We start from the raw sequence: 18,015 nt of genomic DNA on the forward strand, positions 1-18,015 counted from the left end.
ACAGTGGGGAAGAAAACTCATCCAATTATTTGGGGGTTCAATTCTGGTGCCATTCGAACCTGTCTGTCTAAATGTCACCGCGATCTTCCTTCCTTTGCGACTTCTTATTGGCACTAGGCTGATTCTTGCCTAGGAAGTGTGCCCCACTCCCTGCCTTGAACTGTCAGCATTCCATTTTCCTTATTTTTGATGTGATTTCTCCCCCTTTGCTCTTTTCCTTCCCTTCTCATCCGTGAACTCCGTTAGCTGCTTCTGCATGTGACAATGTCTGTTGCACCCCCAAAGCAAGTGCCTTTCCTTCTTCTGATATATTGGAAAGAACACAAGCTTGGGAATCAGACAGATTTGTGTCCTGATGCTAAGTTTTACCGTATCTGTCTCATTTGCCTCAGCTAGAAGATGAGGACACTCATACCTATTTCTCAGATGCTCTGGCAGTTTAATTAGTTGAGGTGAAGCTCTCACTGTCCTTTCTCTCCTTGGACACTTTCATCATTTTACTCATCCTTTCATCTAATATATACGGAGAAGTTACTCAGTTGTTAGCACACTGCAAGACACACGAGGTTGCAGACATAAATATCAAAGACACGCTCCCAGATTCAATTTGGCGAGGGATGTGTGTCAACAAATAATTAACACACACACATAATGTACGCAACGTGGGAGGGGGTTGTTCTGCCAAGAAGCAGTCAGGGAAGACTTTATGGGGGAGATGCTATTTGAGCTGGGAATGTTAGAAAAATAGCTCTGCTGGTGGACTCGGTGAAGGATGACGAAGGGGGATTCTCAGACGAAGGAGCCGCATGAATGTGAAGGGTGAGTCTGGGAAACGGTGGGTGGAAGAACATGGCTACAGCACAGAGTGGTGGAAAAAGACAATATAGTAAAAATAGTGAATCGTGTCAATGCCAATAGTCAATTGGCATCAGTTGACCCTAGCAAAGTCATTTATCAAGACTGTGTTTCAGTTGGCTCATCCTTCTGTTGAAGATAATATATTGAATGACTTAATACAAGCAAAGTGCAAGGCATTTAGCAATCCCTCAAAATACTATCTGTGTGCGTGTGTGTGTGTGTGTGTGTGTGTGTGTATACGCACACTTTTGAGGCCTGAGTTCTTATCCTCAGGTTGCTATGAACTTGCTGTGTGAGGCTGGGAGTTATAACTCAGGCTGAAAGTTATGTGACTTGTGACTTGTTTTGCTTTGACAACTTTCCGGGAATTGAGGTGATCCCACCCTCCCTTTCAAGAAACAGGGAGCCATTGTGGAATGTAACGACACCAGGGATGGAGAATCACCGTAAGGGCATGTGTCACTGGCTGCAAAATTCTTGTCAGTTACATAACAGGGTTATGCAATTTCTCCTTCTCCTGTTGTTATGCGAAAGTGTCCAAAATTCATGACAGGGCAGTTTTACTTCCCTGGAGAAGACACTCCAGTTAAATAGAAAGCATCACCTACAAATGAGCAGCTCCAAAGACAGCAAACAGAGGGCATTCATTGAATGCCAAGTTTTATACCAGATGCCAAAAAGGTACAAAGAGAAGAGATGACTGCCCGCTGTCCTCATGGAGAGGCCAGTTGAGCAGCAGAGATAGAACATGAAGCACCAGAAAAGCAAGATCTCGCCAAGCACTCTGTCTGACGGGGACATGAGATCGGCGGTCAGGCCTGGGCTGCCTCGTGTTGCTCAGCCAGCCACCTGGTATGCAGTGTCACAAGATCCGTGGGTGGACGGCCTGGAGTTAAGCCAGATCTGCCTGTTCCCACACTGCATGCTGCTGACTGTGTATAAATAAGACCCACTGGACTGTAAGTGGTAGTAGCAGTAGTGAAATGCTATGAAAACTACTACTACTGGCACTAATAGAAAAGGGCACAGATGGGGGAAAAGGGGTGGAGAAACAAAGGAGGGATTAACTGAAGTGGTTCTATGTGAACCTGTTTTATAGTTGGAGTTTCTTGTTAAGGGTTTAGCTGTTATGGTCTTTTTTTTTTTTTTTTTGCATATATGTGTGATCATTTTAGAAGCTTTTGCTTAACATTCTATCCAATGTAAGAATTCCTTCCACTACAATAAAATAATAAGAATAAAACCCACCCTAATGGGGAAAAACAATCCATTTCTACTAAACAAAGCAGTCTTTGAGCAGTTACCAGGTGTCAGGTGCTATGCTGAGTTTTTTACACATGTCACCCCATCTAACGTTCCCAACAACCCTGGGAAGTGGGTGTCCTTCTCATCACCATTGAGCAGAGGAGGAAACTGAGGCTCACAGAGGTTGAACTAATTCTAACAAATCATTGAACTAGTACATTTCAGCTAGTAAGATGGAAGCCTGGAACCCCTGTGTGTCTGATTCCAAAGGCTGGGCTCCCAAACTGTGTCCTCAAATATATTTTACACATAATTGCTCAGAAATGCTCAAAACTCCAGTGATAGGGCTGATTACTCTCCCAAGTGTTTCATTTCATTATTCAACAGCTCTGTTGACAGATCTATAGATAGAAATATTTAAATGGAACCCAAATCAACCTCCCTACGAGAGTTGGTCCATCATTTTCATGGATGATATGGAAGAATTGTAGAGAGTCATTGCTTTACAGGTGTTTGGATGGGAAATAAAGGCTTGTCCAGAAGGGCAGTTCGAGCCAGACCCTACCCTTCCCTCATGAGGAGCTCCTGGCCAGCCTGGAGCCGAGAGCCTTTGTCTGGGGAAGGGACGCCATTCTGGGAGAAACCTCCTGCAGAGGCTTTTTCTTTTTCTAGCTTGGCTGTTAGACCCTGTCCAAGGCACCGATTGAGCTCTCTGGGAGGTAGGAAATGGTAAATGAATACATACCGAGGTTCCCTCCTCGGTGACTGCCACGAGTTGTGTAGTTGACCTGTATTGTTCAGATGCAGTACAGTTTCTCACCAGCACACTGGGGTGTCATGCAATGTGTTTACATGAAATGGGGTGATGCTTGTAAGACACTCAGCATAGCGCCTGGCACGTGTTTCCTTCACAGTCTGACATGTGGTCAGCTTCAGGAACTAGCTGCTGAGCAAATGTTGGATGGGCCGTCAGGAAGCAGTAGAATGTTGCTCTTACAGGCCTGGAAACTGGAGGAGGCCACTGAGAATCCCCATCTGCTAGCCTTTCTGGCTCCCACCCAGCAGCCTGGATGGCAGAACAGACAGAATTCCAGAAGGCCGTGCCCACTCATTTAAAAACCTTGGCTGAGCTCACACTACGTACTCGTATGTACCAGGCCCGGAAGCGGGGTGGTGTAAAACGCTTAACAAAGCATGACCTCCGTGCTCAGGAGGGCCAAGGTCTAGCAGAGTGGACGGGGGAGCACAGTGTGTTGGGGACCTTCCTGAAAGTGCTGTGAGTGTCACGTAAACACATTGCACTGCACCCCAGTGCGTTGGTGAGAAACTGTAGGGCTTACAGTCGTGGAGAGCTTTCTCTACACCCGGCACTCTTCCAAGTGCTGGATGTGAATTCGCTCACTCCTCACTCAAACCCCACTGTACAATAGGAAACAAAAGCACAGAGCAGCTAACCACTCAGCCCTAGATCATTGTAACTAGAGGTCTGTGACTAGAGGTCACAGAAGTGTGATTTGAACTAGTCTGGAGCTAGACTCTAGCTTTTGCCATGCCTTTACCTACCAGCAGGAGATAGGGTATTATATAATACAACTTGGAAAACATTTTCTGAGTGCCTGCCATGGCTCTATTCTAGCTAGGGGTGAAAACAATGAAAAAAAAAAGTACTATTCTTAATATGTCAGAGTTAATTACTTAGTGGAGAGAGAAACACACGTGTGACCTTGTAGTTACATTGTAGTATGAAACACAGGAGGGTGAAGATTAGAGGTTAAGAGTATGGGGTTTGGCAACAGACGGATGTAAATGCTAGATCTATTACATATAAGCTGTGTGGCCTGGGGCAGATTCCTTAACTCCTCTGTTCCTAAGTTTTATCATCTTGTCTGGCAAAATGAACATCATGTAGACACTGGTCTCAGAGAATTAGAACAGGATAAAATAAATGGATATTATGAAGAGAAGGTATTTGGCACACTGTCACCTAGTAAGGCCTCCTTAAGTGAGACCTATTATAACTATTTTCAATAATAAATATATGAATGACATAACGAAGAGAAAATCCTGGAAAGGCAGCAGGGGCCTATCTCCAGAAAGACCTTTGAAATATCTTAAGATACCAGGAAATAATGAAGCTCTATACTACAGGAAAATCAGACATGAGGTTTTTTTTTGTTTGTTTTTTTGTTGTTATTGTTTTTTTTTTTAATAAAAATAATTGTATTTACTTAGAAGCATTCAGAATGTCAACAAAACAGCTGCAGTTCTTTTTGCAATTACAGAGTAATATTCCGTTAACAGAACAACAATTATTTTGTATAAGCTGCATCAGAGACAACTGAAGATGGAAAAAACTACCATCCCCATATATAACTAATTTGTGCTGTGAACCAGCAAGAACTGGCTTTAAATTTCCATGCCAATCGACAACCCCCATACTGTACCAGGCAAAGTTAGTGGTCACTGAAATCACCACCAGGACAGGGCTATCTAAAGGCACATTTTGTAGTGTGTTAACTGTAGAAAAAAATACACCGGACAGTTTAAAAACAAATCTTACACAGCCTTACATTTCAAGCTTTTTCTTTAAAAGGAGTGAGTTCTATACAGGGGGTTAAATGTTTTATAGACAAGCAAAAAAAAAAAAAAAACCGCAGTAGAACTAACGTATTCATCATCATCATCTTCTTGTTCTTCATCTTCCTCCTCTTCCTCCTCTTCCTTCTTTTTCTTGCTCTTTTCAGCCGTGACAATTCCCTTTTTTGCTGCATCAGGCTTTCCTCTAGCTCCGTATGCAGCAATATCCTTTTCGTAGTGTTCCTTCAGCTCAGCAGCCTTCTTCTCTAAGGCTGCGTGTCATCTGCAGCAGTGTCATTGCACATCTCTCCCAGCCTCTTTGCAGCATCACCAATGGATGGCCGGGATGTTCTTCCTTGATTTGGGGGCAATACTTCGAACAAAACAAGAACAAGGCTGAAGGAGGCCTCTTCCGTGCATTGGAATCCTTGAACTTCTTTTTCGTTTCCCCTTTAGGAGGGACGTAGTTTTCATTTCTCTTTCATAACGGGCCTTATCCGCCTTTGCCATGCCTTCAGATTTTCCTGTCTTTAGCAGACATGGTCTTCCCCTTCTCTGAGCACTTCTGAGAAATGTCTGAGAAGTTGACTGAATCAGCTGGGTGCTTCTTCTTGTGCTCCGCACGGCAGGTTTGTACAAAGAATGCGTATGATGACATTCCACCTCTCGGCCTCTTAGGGTCTCTTTTGTCCATGTTTAATTATTTGTCCTCAGCGAGCACAGAATCATCCGACTCGCACTTGCTCTGGCTCTATCTCTATGGAGCTCAGTGTACAGGCATGGCTGTGAGAGTGGGAGCCAGACACAGCCCACAAACAAGCTTTAATTCTTGTCACTCACAGGATGGATGAAAGAAAGAATGAATGGAGCCTAAGACCAAAAAGTAGAACACGGAGGCTGCATCCTCAATTGCTTTGATGGACGTCGAAGAGATCCCTGGTCTTGTTTCAGAAGGAACTCAAAGATCAGGAGAACTTAGAAACCTTTGCCCCTTTGAGTTCTGTCCCATAAATCATGAAAACAATCTATTCTTTTTGAGAGAAGGTATCAAACAGTGATGTTTCTTGTGGTCTGACCCAACCACATGGGCTCCTTATTCATCTCCATAACACAAGTCCTAGATATACAGAGAACCGTGGTGACAACAGGCAGAAGGTAATTTAATTTGAGCAAAGGCCCCAAGTGGAAGAGACAAGGGGAGCCCTTTCTGAATGTAAATGCCTGAAACACAAGGCTTTGTTTTTTATTCCTTTTTATCCTCTAGCAAAGGCTCAATCTCATCATGTTTCCAGTAGCATTTGGTCAAACACCAGAGGGAAAAGAGACACAAACTAGGCCATTGCTAATGAAAGGGGAAAAAAAAGTCTTGCTTGAAATGGAAAAAAAAAAAAGAAAAAACAAAAACGAAAAAACAGGATTCTTTGTCTCTTAGAGGGTTCGAAAGAGGAGAGTGGGGTTATCTGCAATTCCCAGGCCATCATTCACTTCCTAAGAGCTGACAAGTCATTCTCTCCTTGTTCCTTTAAACTCCCCACCCTAGAATATATTAGCCAGAGGACAGTGGGACAGACCTGCTTAGACTGTAATAAGTACTGATAGGCTCTCCTGTGTATATATCTGTTTTTCTGTTGGTTGGTTTGCTTGTTTCTTTTTAACCTCTTTTTAAAATCTTTTTTATTAATCTACATATTCTTTTTCCTTCCTCTGCAGATGACTGTTTTGCCTCCTCTTCCTTTCTTTGTTTGGGGCTTAATCAAAGCTCTTGAGATTTAAAGATAGGCTAACCTGGGTGGGGATCCTGATTTTTATCATTTCTTGCATGGGTGGCCTGAAACAGTCATAGAACCTTCCTTATCTGCAATGTGTTCCCATGTAAAGTGAGGATAAGGACCCTTACTTTCTCAGATTAGGGTGGGGGTGGAGTTCGATAATAGAGATGTGAAGTGAGGGCAGATAGTAGGATCTCTAGAAATGCTAGATCCCACTCAATGGCCCCCACTTTCCTCTCCTGGTTTTAAAATCCTCCCATGAGCCTGTGCCATGGGCTTCTCCCTGTACGCAAAGCCCGTGCAGGAGAGATTTCTTGTCTCTAGAACCTTTGATCCATCTACCACACCACATCCTGAGTGACATGTCTAAAACTCATTTCTGATCTTGTCCCTTCCTAGAATAAGGAGCTTCACCATTTCCAAATACCCAATTTTCAGTTCCTCAAAAATACTTCTATCTTTCAAGGTCCAGCTAAGGCCCCGTTTCTTCTAGGAAGCCTTCTCCGACCAGAGCAGCTCTCATCGTCGATATTGAACTCCATAGTACTTCTGGCCTGTAAGGTGCCCCTGGATATTTCCCAAGCGCTCCCAAGAAGCCCGGCTGTGCGCTGCCCTGCACTCTACACGGACTCTGCTTGACCCTGAGAGATAAAACTAAGGTGACAGATGGATGTGATGGAGGGACAGACAGACGTGGCTTCAGCACAAGCCAGAGTTTCCATGCGAACCAGATCTGACCAACGTTAGAATGAGTTTCCCTGCAGTGACTCCCCAAACAGTGCTCAGCCTTGATTGTCTGTGGCCCCACATGCTGGTGCAAGAGAAACATCCAGGGGTGGGACTGAGTCTGCGGCTGGATAGGAAATAAACTTAGCTTTGGTTTACAGATCCAGAGCTGAGATGTAGTTCAAAGGTCTGTATGATCACCAAAATCTCCCGAGGAGAGGTGCTTCGGGAAAGAGATGCATGGGCCCTGATCCTTAAGGATTTAGTGACACTTTTATGAGTTAAGGACAGGAAGTATATATATATATATATATATATATATATATATATATATATATATATATTTATTTTTTTTTAAAGCTTCCTGGGTGATTCTGAGAATCGAACAGATTTGAGAAGCACTGACAGAGCCCTTCCCATCCACCTTATTTCAAAGGAAGGAAACGGAGACCTTCATAATTCATATTCAGTCTTCTGCTCTAAGAGGAGTTTAAGCATCTCCTATATGTTGTGATCAGATTATATATAGTCCAGCATTTGAAGAATTAATTTCAACTATTACCCTGGACTAAACAGAGAGGGGAGCGCTGTTTGCACTAACTCTTACCATCTCTATTCTCACTTGCATATATGTGTACATGGTACCGGTTTTCCAGTCTCCATTTTTGGCTCTGTCTATGCCTGGAAGCTAGCATTTTGTGAGTGATCTCTGTGTCCCAGGCATTGTGTCACTTATTTGACCTATATTGCTTACAGAGTCCTATTGTCTTCCTGGGAGGAACACTGTTATTATCCTCATTTTATAGATGAAATTGCAACAGAGAAGTTAATTAACTGGCGCAAGATCCCACGGCTAGTAAGTGGCAAAACCAGAATTTAAACCCCGAGGCATTTATTCTGGAAGCTACTCTCTTAAATATCACTACTACACTTCACAATTTTCACATATGTGTCCAAATATCTGTTGTCCAATTCCAATTTTAAACATGTAGTTTCATACTTAGCCACTTCCCCAATGCCATGCTTTTCCCTAAGACAGTTGAAATCATCTTCCACATAAATTGTTGTACTGTTCAAGAAAATCATCTTGTTTCTACCAATATATTTGTGTGTGTCTTTTTTGGGGAAAGGAAATTCATTAAAAAAACATTGTTTCGGGTTTTTTTTTTTGTTTGTTTTGTTTTTTCTATTATACAACTGAGATCATACATCTTCCCATGGAGACAGGGAATACTCATCTATTTACTAGTGAGTGTTTAACAACCAGCTCTCCAGGGACCAGGAGGGAAGTAGGGAAGGCTTGATACTGTTTGCTGATTTCGATGGTATGAATATTTCTACCAAGGTTAATTTCAAGATACCAGCCCAATGTCACTAAACATCCAACTGGGAAGAGATGCTTCAGATTAGCTCTTTGTAGCCAAAATGTCAGAAATTATAGCATTTTGTTCCCCTCGACCTTTTAAAATACTTTTTCGTGCTCATACGTAAGTCACATCAATTTTCTGGGTCCAATATCTGGCTAAGTAAAATCATGGAAACCAACATTTACAAAGTGACCTCTGTGTTTCAGGGACTATGCAAATGACTTACTATAGTTTAACATTTCCATTGGTTGTAGTTTAACAAAAAAGAGTACGGTAAATAGGATTTCCAAACTTATGCTGCTCTTGTGCAGTGACTGGTGCATGAGCTACCAATCCTGATGGAGACAGGTTGAAACATGGGGAAAGGCGTATCTGTGGGCACAGGCACACTTCAGTCCCAGTCCTAGCTCTAGCACTACAAGAGGCGTGACCTTAGTCAAGACACAGTTTCTACCGAATCTGGAATATATGGCTAAATGTGCTGACAACGTAGGGCTGTTAGGATAATTAAATAATAGGCCATATGTAAAATACTGGGCACATTACAGATGATCAATAAATGTTAGCTCCCAACCCTTGCTCCTTTCATAAATCATTTATGTTTTTTCAAACCAAGTTGCCTTTTTTCTTATGCTCAGATTTTCCCCACTTGTTCTTCACTCAGAGACCACACGCTTTGTTTCCTGCTTGTATTTTATGTCCCCTACTCGCAGTTGTGATTTCTCTGTATCTGTGGGGTTCTATTTTCAAACTCCAAGTCTTCCTTTCTAAGCCTCTTAGCGTTTCGCGATTGTGTCAGGCTGTGACTTCCTCAGTCATGCATTTCTCCTTCCACTGGGATATGTGCTCTATCACCACTGCGGCTCTTAGTCTCAACTCTGCTTTTTCCTCCATTAATTTCTCACAATACCCCCTCCCCATTTCTCCTCTGTGGATTTCAGACAAAGCCATTTTTACTGATGTGTGTTCTGTTTGCTTCTCTACACAACAGCGGCCTTCACTGTCCTATTTCTTTCATCTTACACATCCCTTGCTCCTGCCTTCCCTTTCCCCAACTTCTAGCTGCTTCCACTGCTGCAACCTGAAATTTATTGTTTGTATTTTCCCCATTTTTACCCCAAAGGACCTCCGAATCTTTCTTATATCAGCCCATTATTTTCTTTCCCTTTCATTTCCCTCTGAAATTCTTCTAGCTGGGTACATGGTATTTTCCCTTTCATGATGCAAAGGACCCAGGGGCAATTTACACTGATATATCTGTTTTGCTCTATAAGGGCGATGCTCAGTTTGGGGTTGAATAGCTGGATTCTTGTCACTAACTTGTGGCAGGGGGAGGGGAAATGCTGCTGTCTCTACATTGAAATCTCTTACATAAATCCATGCACAGAATGATGGTTTAGGTAGTGGAAAGACCAGGGACCTGGACCTAGTATCAGATTCAACTTGGCACAGCCACGTGATCCTCCTGAATAAAGGAATTCACTTCCCTATGCCTCACTCTCCCCATCAATAAAATGGGGAAATGCCACAGGGTAGGGTCTAAGAATGGATCTCCAGAGTTCGACCGATCAATGACAATTACTGGCTCCTCTTACTAGCTATGCAATCTAAGGTCACCCACTTCCTCACAATGGCAAGCATGTCTTCATCTATGACACAGGTAAATCTCAGAATTGAAGGGATGATTCAATAAGACCATGTGTGCAAAATCCTTAACCCACTGCCTGTGTCATCATACACATTCAGTACTAGGATTTAACGTCATTGGGATACTTCTACCTTTCTCAGAGGTAACACGGCACCTCATGCATATCTGACTTTGCTCTTACTGTTCCCATGACCTGGATGGCCTTTTCTCTTAATCCTGAAGTGTCTTCCGTGACTCTTTTGTCTTCTGCATCTTTTGCAAAGCCTTCTCCGATCGTCCCATTGCTCGAAACAGAGCTAGTCATTCCCCACTGCCTCTCCTCAGAGGATGCTGTCTATGCTGTTTGTAGGTCTAACCATCTTATTTTGTAGCTGTCAAGTTACTTACAGGTATACTACTTACACATTGCTCCAGACTGTGAGCTTCTAGAGAACTGGATTACGTCTTTTTTTCTTGGTTTCTGAGTAGCAAATACAATGCCTAACAAAGGGTAGGAGCTCTCTACATAAATTACTAATAGCTGGAAGAATGGATGAAGATAGACGGTAGGTGTTCACTATAAGTTTGTGATGAATGAATGAGTCAAGACAAAACCCAGTTTCTATAATTAGGTCATAAGGCAGCCATATATGCACGGGCCATCCAGGCTTTACCTCCAGCGTGTAGGACTGGGTCAGACTGGGCCCGACAGGCTGACTGACTTGCTGCTGAGGTCCTAAGGTGCTGATTTGGACCTTTCACATTCCTGCAGGCCAGACCCAGGGTTTGTCCCCAAGGGGGCAGTAGGTTGGAACATGGGTATAGGGCTAAATAGCCCCAGACTAGAAGATAAGAGCAATTCAGGGCAGGAAGACAAGCAACTTATTAGAGTAATCTGGTTGATTTGGCTCTGTCAAGTCGTAACTCCCAGACAATGTGGAGTTTTGACACCTCATCATCTTTCATTTTATATTCTTACACTTGCACTTATTTTCTCATACTTATGAAAATGCCAGAGAGAAAAAACTAAAATATACTGGGATGGTTTTTTTTTTTTTTCCCAAAACAAAAGCAAACTAAAATTATAATGTCTTCCCTTCCCCCATTCTGTGTTGACACTTTTGTGAATAAAACCAACATCTTTCTGACAATGATGTATCAGGTGCTTACGAGGGGAGTTGTCGTATTTCTGGGAGCATGGTTTAATCTATGGAACAGAACGGTTCAACTATTCATTTAATAAGCATTTACTGAACACAAAGTGTGATATAGGTAGGCTCCCTGTGACATACCAAGAATAATAAAAAACAGTCTGTTTTATTCTAGTAGGAAGACAGTCCTGAAAGAGAAGTCCAGGGCTTGAACTTCAAGTCTCTGAGGAGTACTTATTAGCTATGTGGTCCAGGACAAGTCAGGGGACCCCCGGAGTCTCAGTTTCTGTTTCTCAGAAATAGGCAAGACAAAGGGTGTTTTCTCTCAAACCCCTTCTCACGGAGTCATGGCAAAGATCAAGTGAAATCATCTATTAAAGAGCTTTGAAAACCGAAAAGGGCTAAGAAATGACAAAGAATGGCATTAAGGGTTTCCTTTTTGTCACACATCCCCCTCCCCCGCCCAGTGAATAACATAAACTTCATTCTGAGGAATTAGTATAAATCAAGTGTGAGACTCAAAAATAGCAACTGGCCCTGTGAAGTCTAAGACAATCCTCCAAGTTCTGACTCTGGTACAAATTAGCGATGCGACTCTTGTCAATTCATCTCCCTTGTCTGGACTTCAATTTCCTTATCTTGTAAAATGAGGGAGGCGGGACCAGGTAAGGAGCAAGGAGCTCTAAAGGAAGCTTCTATAACAGCTCAGACAGTGTTCTTCTGTAATTCCATGAAAATGACTGTCATATGCCGGAACTTGGTAGTGAATTGTTTATAACTCTACTCACCGGGGCAGGTAAGACAGCAGGACACAACTGAATTCTTTAGGCCTAGGAACATAGCGGGTGGGTGGAAGACTCAAGACGGCAGAGATGTCTCAGGTCCAATGCAGAGGAGGCCAACATGGCTTCTGGGGCTCTAGGCAGCTTTGCCTTCACAGGTTCCTTCCTTCATTATAACATAAAATAAAAAGTATGTTGGCAGTGTGGAGGTTCCTCAAAAAATTATGAATAGAATTACCATATGACCCAACAATCCCTCTCCTGGGTATCTACCCAAAAAATCTGCAAACATTTATCCATAAAGACATGTGTGCTCCAATGTTCATTGCAGCTTTGTTTACGGTGGCCAAGACATGGAAACAACCAAAATGTCCTTCGATAGATGAATGGATAAAGAAGTTGTGGTATATATACACAATGGAATACCATTTGGCGGTAAGAAAAGATGAAATAGGACCATTTGTGTCAACATGGATGGATCTTGAGGATATAATGCTAAGCGAAATTAGTCAGACAGAAAAAGCAGAGAACCATATGATTTCACTGATATGTGGTAATAAACCAAAAACAACAGAAGAACAAGACAAATTAGACACAAAACCTTATAGACACAGACAATAGTTCAGTGGTTACCAGAGAGTAAGGGGGATGGAGGGTGGGAGATGAGGGTAAAGGGGATCAAATATATGGTGATGGAAGGAGAACTGACTCTGGGTGGTGAACACACAATGGGATTTATAGATGATGTAATACAGAATTCTACACCTGAAATCTATGTAACTTTACTAACAATTGTCACCCCAATAAACTTTAATTAAAAAAAAGTATGTCTTATGACTGTATTGGCATAACAATGAATATTATCCAAGATCAATTATATTTTTCTTATAATAGAAAAAATAAAATTTGTATAAAGTAGCCCTCTCAAGGTGTCACAGATCCTAGGTACTATTTCTACAGTATCTAATGAATAAGCTACTTCTGCTAGGTTCTACTAAGAGTGGCCATGCATCTTACTCAAAGGACATGTAGACGGCCAGCCAACTGAATCTTGCCTTCCTTCTCGAGCGGGATCTCTCGACGTTGGCACTACTGGAATTTGTACAGGATAATTCTTTGCTGGCTGGGGTGTCCCATGCACTGTAGAGTCTATCACCAGAGGCTAGTTGCATACCTACCTCAGTTGTGACAACCACAAATGACCTCAGACATTGCCAAATGTCCCCTTGGAGGCAAAGTCATCCATGGTGGAGAAACGTTATTCTAGAACATTCCTTCTAGATGATGTTCTGCCTTCTGCTAGGAGCTCACGATCTTCTCAGGCAATGGCTTTCCATGTCACTCAGTAACAGATAAAAGCCCTTACGTGGACCTATAAGGTTCTCTCTGATCTTGCCTCCAGTACCTCCCTGACTTCGTTTCCCACTGTTCCTGTCGCTCGCGTGGCTCCGGCCTCAGTGTCCTTCTTGCTGTGTTTTGGAGCTGATCTGCCAGACACACGACTCCCATTTTAGGTCCTCTGGAATGTTTCTTCCTCTTGCATGGAACATGCTTCCCCCAGATAGCCCACGTGGTTAACTCCCTGGCCTTCTTCACTCTTTTGTTTAAGTATGACCTTCTCGATGAGGCCTATCCTAGCCACCCCTTTAAAGATTACAATCCTATTCCCTGGCATTCCTCTCCCCTGCCCCTGATCTGTCCCCGTCTCTCTCTGTCACTCTCTCTCTCTCTCTATGTATATTTTTTCCATAGCTCATTACCTTCTAGCATACTATATGATTTATATTATTTAATTATGTACTGTATTTCTCATTTATTGTCTTTGTCTCCCCTGCCAGAATATAAACTCCATGAGGATAGGAATCTTATTTTGTCTGTTTTGTTCATCCCACAACTGCTACACAATGCTTGATAAATATTCAATGGATTGAATTGAAGAAAAAAAAAGAATTTACTTGAAGTAGCTACTAACCCTCTCTGTCTTTGAATAGGCCCTCTAGGAATTTCTTCCTTCTTCTGACCCCAAATTGCATCCCTGTGTCTCCCTTGCTCTGTGACTGACTATTCCTTCCATGGTGGAGTTTTATGTGTCTCTTCCTGAAATGCGCCCACTTTCCTGGACCACCTTTCTGTTTGTTTATGCCTCTTTGTTCCCCTTTTGTCCCTGGGCTGCCTGGAATGGCAGAGGGGATACCTGCCTGCTGGGGTTTCAGAACAGCTGATTCTTCACTTCTTATGGCTGTTCTATCATGAAAAGGAGTGATTCAAAAGAGATTGGAAAAAGCAAGACCTTGCCGTTCCTTTGAGCACAATGATCGAGAAAACATTGGGGCCCCTTTCCGTCGTCCTGTTGGGAATTATTTACCACTGGAGCTGCTGAATAGAAGAGCCAAGCTATGGGGTTATTATGTCCTCCTCGGAAAGCTGGCTGGGGAAAGGTGGCCAAGGAGTCATTGCAACCAGGGCTGGCATGTGGGGACACGAGGAGCCCATGACTTACTGGAGACACAGTCCTTGCTGACCCAGTTTCAGCACAACATTGCCTGACACAGCATTGCCATCCACAACTTTAATAACTCGGTGACATGCAAAGCAGTTCTGATGCAAAGTGGAGCTGACAGAGCAGCGGAGGAAAGGATCTGCTTCTCACTGAGCTGCGTGGGGAATCCACTCAAGGTGACTGCAACCTTCGCTACCCAGCTGACAGTCCGAGCCTGTTCTTGCAAACAAAGAAAGTGGGTCTGTTTTCCATGAGGGCAAACATGGGGGTGGCAGACAGTGAGTGGAGCCAACTCAGAAGGACTGGTTGATACAACCTGTCTCTTCTGCTTTGACACATGTCCCTGATATTCCTGCTCTTCGTCATCCCTGCTGCCCCTGCCTTGATCCAGGCCTCCACCACCTGGGCTATTGTAACTGCGACGTAATATTCTCAGGGCTTGTCCCCACATCCCTGCTGCTCACAGCCGATAGAGGGGACTTCAAAAAGCATATTAATGATCACGTCACTTTCCATATCAAACCCTTCCATGACTCCTCATTCCTGTAACAATATTGTTAACACAAAACACAGTTCTCTGTGCTCAGTGTATGAGCTACTTTTTAGCTTCTTCCACTCAGTTCTATATATTTCTCATCACTTCTTGCCACCACGTCAAAATCTAGTTTCCTTTTTATAATTTATGGAATATGCACTATACTTTTTATTGCCTAATGTTCTGATGTAAATGGTACTTCCATGTCTACTTGAATGCTTCCTGTGCTGGGAGACTCATTACCTTATACGACGCCCTTTTCTAATGCTGAACAGCTTTAAAGCTCCGTAAATCATTCTTTATAAAACACAAACTCTGGTCCATAATTTTCATTTTTTGCCCCTTCATCTGCTCTCTGGAGTCCCACAGAACATGTGCTGTCTCAGGCCTCATTTCTGAGAAGTGAACTCAGTGAAACACAGCTTCTGAGTGTCTTTTGTGAGTTCCTGGGTACTGCACCCATTTTTCATACGCCGGGGTTTCTTCCATCCCAGCTTCCAACATCTTGCCTTTTGCACCTTTCTCATACGTGAAAGATTCCCCTTAAAATCAACAGGGGAAAGTTGTACATTAGGCATTTAAAGATAATAATGACAATCAGCAACAATAATAATTAGCAACTGCTCCTGGCATACAGGTAGGGACGTTTTGACCTAGGTTGTGCAATTTAAATAATTTAGTCTAATATTAATGAAATATATATACATATATATATATATATATATATATACACACACACACACACACACACACACACAACATGGAGTACCTCCAAGTTTCTTATGATTCCTTACCGGGGCAGTGTATATTTAGAGGTCGATTCCTGCGTTCAGACAGCAGTTGCAGTGGAGTTTCAGAAGACAGTGATTACTGGGGCTTGAAATTGTCAGGACAGCTCCCTGGAGGCAGAGTGTCCTGAAGGGGGCCTGGCAGGAAGAACACACTGTGTACAGCAGAGAAGAGGGGAGATGGATATCTATATGCAAATATGTCCGCACACACACATCTGCTTCATATGCATTTTAAACCTTAAATTGACTTTCCCTTGCCTTCCCCTCTGGTTTCCATGGTAACCCTGACCACTTATTTTTTCTTTTCACCTCCTTTTCATTGTTTCAGGATGAGGTGAGCTACGTGAGGGTTAACCAGTCAGGGGAAGACAGGAGATTTTAAAGCAATTATTTGGATTTTTTTTTTTTTTTTTTTAAAGAAAACCGCCAACTTTGCAATTTAAAGCAAACTCTCTCTGGTATATTTGCCCTGAAGGATGCTGTAAGGAGAAACTGGAGCCAGAATCCCTTTTGTCCCCTCCTCCCTTACTTCTATTATTACCATGCACTTATTGCTAATACAGCATCTAAACTTCCCATCTCGGTAACTATGGCAATAAAATGGGTGAGGTTCCCTTCCATTATGACTTGAATTGTTAGGACTTTGCAAAGAGCACGTGCGTTTGCACAGGGGAGGGGGATGACACACTCCGGGGAAAACAGTTATTTCAACTCCCTGCAGAGAGTTGAAGACCGTCATCTATCAGCCCACATGCACATGGAGAATTATCACCACGCCTGAAAGAGGATGCAGACATCGTACCTGGGATTACAGTACATCCAGAGCTTGCAAAACTCCCGTGTGCACAGGCTGTACAGCCAGGAGCCCAGGCGAAAGAGAGAGAAGGCAAGAGGCAAGATAGGAGGATCTAATCCAGGGGCCAGCAAACTGTCTCTGTGAAGGACCCAGTGCTAAATATATCAGGCTTTGAGGGCTATACTGTCTTGGTTGTAACTTTTCAACTTAGCCTTTGCAGCACAACAGCAACCACTGACAAAATGTGAATGAATGGACAGGTGTGTTCCAATACAATTTGATTTATGGGCCCTGAAATCTGAATTTTAAATACTTTTCACAGATCATGAAATGGTATTCTTCGTTTGTTCTTTTCCCCCCAACCACTAAAAAGTATAAAAAACATTCTTAGTTCCCAGTTTCTACCAAAACAGGTGGTGAGCTGGATTTCTCCCATAGGCCATACTTTGCAATTCCTTATTTATAATCTACGCCAAGAAAAATGCATTCCACCCCAGTGGATTTTGTTATTATTCTTACCTGTTTTGCTACATGTAGGAATAAATGCTGCTACTCTTAGCTTCGACTTTTATCATTAACTACCGTGTTTCCCTGAAAATAAGACCTACCCCAAAAATAAGCCCCAGTTAAGATCGTCAACCAGACAGATGCATTTAGTACATTATGACAAAGTTCCAAAAGAAGATGACATGACTGTATTTGAATAAATGTAGATTGTTGTACGTGAAAAAATAAGACGTCCCCTGAAAATACACCCTAATGCATCTTTTAGAGCAAAAATTAAATAAGACCTGGTCTTATTTTCGGGGAAACATGGTATGTGTCAAGCATCATATTGAGCACTATAAATACACTATCTTACTTAATCATCACTAAAACCCAGTTTAGAGTTGAGAAAAACAAGGCTCAGGAATTGAACTCCTTAAGGTCACAGAGCTTGTACGGACAGTTGACATTCAAATCCAGGGTCTGTCTGGCCCTTAGAGGCCCAGCACGGCTTTTCTCCTCATAGACACGTTAGCCTTCCAACTTGGGAGAGTCTCCATGTCCACCAGGTTCCATCACACCCCACTCTCAGAGGACTGAGACCTTAAGTGTAAGAGAAGCACACCTGTGGGAACAGGGCCCAGGGACCGTCGAGGCTCACCTCATGGCAGTGATACGATACCCACAAGAATGCTCTGGGAACGGCCTTACACAGCCCGCTCCACTGATATCTCTTGCTGGCCCTCATCTCTGATTTGCCCTTTGCCTTGGCATGTAAGGCCATGTGCATTCACTGTCTTCTGGC

The 18,015-nt window shown here is 42.9% G+C and overlaps 1 long non-coding RNA gene across 1 annotated transcript in view; it reads right to left on the reverse strand.

Moving 5' to 3' along the window:
- LOC117032254 (uncharacterized) overlaps positions 1-16,063 on the reverse strand; it is a 94,511-nt gene extending 78,448 nt beyond the window's left edge. Inside the window, exons 1-2 of the long non-coding RNA XR_004424708.1 lie at positions 15,932-16,063; positions 12,109-12,268 (exon numbers count right to left, since the gene is read on the reverse strand). This is a non-coding gene — a long non-coding RNA (uncharacterized LOC117032254). The remainder of the gene's footprint in view (positions 1-12,108; positions 12,269-15,931) is intronic.
- Between the last annotated feature and the right edge of the window lie 1,952 nt (positions 16,064-18,015).

This window comes from Rhinolophus ferrumequinum, chromosome 12, assembly GCF_004115265.2.
Source record: "Rhinolophus ferrumequinum isolate MPI-CBG mRhiFer1 chromosome 12, mRhiFer1_v1.p, whole genome shotgun sequence".
Classification (NCBI taxonomy): domain Eukaryota; kingdom Metazoa; phylum Chordata; class Mammalia; order Chiroptera; family Rhinolophidae; genus Rhinolophus; species Rhinolophus ferrumequinum.